We start from the raw sequence: 4,903 nt of genomic DNA, 5'->3' as shown, positions 1-4,903 counted from the left end.
CAGAAACAAATACCAAGTGCCTAGACAGCGAACATTCCAGATGGCTTACTAATTGAGCTGTTGGGAAATCTCTGACACTCTTAGATGGAAAAGAGCTGGAGGATGCTCTTGCTCAAGGATGTCCCAGGCCTTTGAACAGTTGTGCTCTGCAAATGTGTTGAGACTCGGTTTCTCCCGCTGATGCGCCACAGATGGCCACATGGTGGCGCTGGCGCTGCGCCATAGACACGGAGCTCAGGCTGCAGCTGAGGCTCCAGCCTCCCTCGCTGTTCTTCCGGCCCCCCGCCCTGCGCTTCCCCTCAGGACTTCCTTCCCATCCAGTCAAGCTTGATGCCATGGCTCTTGCCAAGAAGCTGTCAAGCCAGAACTGGGAGCTGGGGTACTGCCCACCTGAAGCTGGAATTTCCTTTGTTCTTCAGCAGACTCAATTCACTGTATTGCTCCTAGTTAAAAAGAAAAAAGAAAAAAAAATCTCCACCACACTTTTAATGCTTTTAAAAACATGGTTTCCTAGTTTGAGATGCAAGTATTTTTACTCTGCACTTGATTGGCTCCTGCAAGTGACCCAGTGCTGCCTAAATAAAATCACCTACAAAACAAATATCCTGATATGTTCTTACGATGCTCACAGCTAGAATGTGCAAGGGCCTGTTCCCTAGTAAAAGGGACTGTTCCCTAGCCCTAGCTAGCATAAGGCACCTGGACGTGTACATTCACAGGCGACTGGAGAACAAGAAAGAAGAAATAAATTACTTGAAAATCACCTACTCGCTATGAATGACAGCTAAGCTCAGAAACTAACAGCAGCTTTGGAGAAGCAAAAATACTTTCCATAAATTAAAGCTGCTATTCTTTTCTCTACACATGTTTAGTATATACATCTGTGTACGTGTGTGTGTGTGTGTGTGTGTGTGTGTGTGTGTGTGTGCGCGCGCGTGTGCGTGTGCACGTACGCGTGTGCAGGGTGTGTTTGTGCATAAGGACTACCCTGTCGTCTTCACTGGGCACCTTAATGTTTGAAACATGGTCTTTCAGTTAACCTAGAGCTCACTGATTGGTCAGACAAACTGGTCCCTGATCTCTCAGAGACACATCTTCTAGGATGGTACCTCCATCATACCCAGCATAACATAAACTCAGCCCCTCGAAAGCTCCTTATCCACCAGGCCATCTTCTCATCTCCCCTTTTCCTTGTATTCAGCTAAGTCTTGTGCTACTTAAGGTGAAATAATCGAAAGTCATACTTACGTATGGCAATGCTGTTAGTAATTGATATCTAATAAATAAAATGGACATTTGTAGTAAGCAGTCCATTGAATCACAACAAGTATACATTCATTTGTGCAAGCTCTATCACAATTAAGACACGCAAGTAGAGAAATCCTAGTCCAAAATGTTTGGGAGCAGAGATAGTCTAGATTTCTGGTGTCTTCACAGCTTGTAATATTTTCATGTATGAAATGAGGTAGCTCGGAGATGAAACCCATGTTTAGACACAGAATTTTGCAACCTCAGCCAGTATGTATGATACTGGGGGTTGATGTTGGCCACTATTTGTCCATTTGAATTTAGCCACTATATAGTATATATGTGAACTGTTAACATGTTTGGATTTTAACTTTCAGCTCTCTGCTGTTGACTGCCGTTGAGCATTCTTTCATATGCTCGCAAGGAGTTGTGGGTCTTCCTCGTGTCCATTTAGAAACTGAGCTTTCCAAAGCCCACGTATCGTAAGGTGTTCTGTAATGTGGGTGTGAGTTTTCTGTTATTAGTGTGGGTTGGAGAACTATCTTCTTCAGCCTGTGGCTTCTTCACTTGGTGGTGTTCCCCATGGTGTCTTTTGATAAGCAGAAATTAAATTTCAATGAAAGCATCATGTACAGCTTCCTTCATGTCTAGTGATATAAAACCAGTTACTTGATGTATGTGTCTAGTGCTCTGATCTCAGCTTGCTGGAGAGCCCTTTCCTCCGGTAAGCAGCCTTGACTCAGTTACACCTATGCTGGGTTGCCTTGAAAGCCAGTTGATGGTGCGTGTTTGGTTCTAGTTGACCCCAGGTGGGTTCTCACCATGCTGTTTGTGCAACTGTTCATCTCCAGGTATCACAAGGATGCCCCCACACTGCTCTTTGAAGAGATCCCTTTGACTTTATTTCAGGAGTTGTGTTTCCCAAATAAGTTTCAAAGTTAATTCTCAGTTTCCAACACACACACACACACACAAACACACACACACACACACTGTGTGGGGGGGTGTTGGAAAAAGAGAGATGATTGGAATTGATTGAATAGACTTTACTAGGTTTTTAAACAGTTAATTTGTAAGATCTATTTCTTGTTAAGAAAGCTTCATTTTCTAACTTTTGAAAATTTTCTCAAAATGTTCTTGTCTTTGAAAAATATTTAAAACTGTCTTAAACCAGATCAAAACTCATTTTGAAAATCTTGGAAACCATCCAGTCTATTTTGAGCTACTCTGCCTGGAAAAAAGAAACTTCTTCCCCATGATTCAAGTCTGGAAAAGTATTTTTCTGACATTAAAAAAAAAAGTATGTAATTATGATAAGTAAGTTCCTAACTTCAGAAATATTTTAGGTGCTTTTAAAAAAATACTAATACCCATGTTATTTAACTATTAGCTTAAAAAATAACTTCTGTGTAAATTCTACAAGATGGAAAAATAATCCCAATTCATTAATTATATTCAAATTATTAAAAATTAAAAACAAAATTGGTGTTCAAGTCTTTCAATCTAGTATCTATCCAATTCCGTATTCATGACATGTGGGTACAGAATCCTAAAAAAGTAGCCACACAGAAGAAAACAAGAGACCCAGCTTAGCCGGGCGTGGTGGCGCACGCCTTTAATCCCAGCACTCCGGAGGCAGAGGCAGGCGGATTTCTGAGTTCGAGGCCAGCCTGGTCTACAAAGTGAGTTCCAGGACAGCCAGAGCTATACAGAGAAACCCTGTCTCGAAAAAAAAAAAAAAAAAAACAAACAAACAAAAAAAAAAAGAGACCCAGCTTACTGTTCAAGTGATTTTAGTTGTAGGTTTTCAGTCTGGTTTGGTTTCCTCTCTACGTGAGCCATTTCAATCTCTTAATTATTGTCTTCTATTTTGCTTAAAATCTTGTTTCATAGAGGTGTGCTCAGGTAGCAAGAGCCCTCTATCAGCCCACTCTCCAGTCACAACCTGTGTCTCTCTTCTCGCATTGGACAGATAAGAGTCTCTGGACTGTAGTGCACAACGCTTATTTTTCCAAACCCAAAGCGATAGAGCTTCAGTCTAAGGCACAGTTGCCCACAACATCACAGTCATTTGAAAATAAACACAGCCTTCACTATACTTCAGAATCTGTCATATTTGAAGATGCTTGCCGCTGGGCTTGTCAGCGATCAACAGCAACAAATTAAGTAAAATAAAATAAAATAAAATAAAATAAAATAAAATAAAATAAAATCATATCCTGTAACACAATTACCATACTCTTTCTATTGTAAGATCTATTTTCCACCTTACGAATTAGGATATATAATTTGTATACTAATTCTGAAATTAGGATATGTAAATAAATCCAAACTACAGTTGCACATAAATGTTTATCGCTCAAATCAGAGCAATCCATAACAGAGATGATCGTAGTGAAACCAAGAAAACAAGGCTTGTGAGAATAGACTTGTTCAGGGTATCAGAAGCACGCTGAAAAGAGAGAAATTGCATTACTTATTTAAAATCTATATACAATGAATAATTCAAGGTTATTAAATATGTTTGTGAAAATGGTCAGTGACAAGTGGAAGTGCTTATATTGTAAACAGCCAAAAATAGGCAGGAAAACCTGCAGATCATTTATACTCAGGTAATAGTTCTCTCTTACACTAGCTAAGCATTCAAGATTTAGCCTGGTCACAGTAAACATTTTCCCCTTTGAAATCCCAGAGTCTGCAGCCATCTGACACTCCGACCCTCCCTGTGGCAATCTAGGAGCTATTTGGGGGATTTTCTAGTTCTTTGATACGATTTTGCTTTTATGTAGAGCAATGAATACAATTTTCAGTTTTAGCTAAGGAAAGATAAAATAATACCCGAATAATACTTTTGTCTTTCTATAAACCCTGACTTCCTACTGCCTGAAAGAACTCAAATTTACATTTATAAAACCGAAACAAACATGTCTACTTTTTGCTCGTATTTTAGTAAAACAAAACTCAGTGCACACTCCACACAGAGCAGGCAGCTTGAATAGCTCTGGGGACTTACGGAAGAGGAAAGGAGAATAGATCATGGATCTTCTTATGTCCCACTGTGTGATTCATAATTCCTCTTCAGTGACCTTTTCGGGGACACACTAATTCACACAGCAAAGCATACAGTGAAAATGCAGGACCCCGAATTGAAGGCTGTTTAAATCAAAAGGTTTACTATGTTTTTGCCTTTTGATTTCTTTTCATTAAAATGCTGCTGTATCTTTTTTTATTATGAACGTTTACTCTCTCTCTCTCTCTCTCTCTCTCTCTCTCTCTCTCTTTCTATGTGTGTGTGTGTGTGTGTGTGTGTGTGTGTGTGTGTGTGTTGTACATGTGGGGGGGGTGAGATACTTGCCACAAAACCCACGTGGACATCACAGCTTTGTGGAGTTATCTCTTCCCTTCTACCTTTACTTGAGTTATGGGGATTGAACTCAAATCCCCAGGTTTGCACAGTCAGTACCTTTATTCTGCTGAGACATATTGCCAACTGATGTCCCCAATCTTACCAATAGCTAACAGAGAACTGAAAAAGGAAGCAGAGAAATTAAGACATCACGTTACACATGATTGTGAGCCACAATGTGGTTACTGAGAATTGAACTCAGGACCCCTGCAAGGGCAGAGAGTGCTCTTACCCACTGAGCCATCTTTC

Source organism: Mus caroli, unplaced genomic scaffold (genome assembly GCF_978045245.1).
Source record: "Mus caroli unplaced genomic scaffold, Mus_caroli_1 scaffold_6, whole genome shotgun sequence".
Taxonomy (NCBI): Eukaryota; Metazoa; Chordata; class Mammalia; order Rodentia; family Muridae; genus Mus; species Mus caroli.
The sequence above is the reverse complement of the archived record's forward strand: the minus strand, read 5'-3'. Positions refer to the sequence as shown.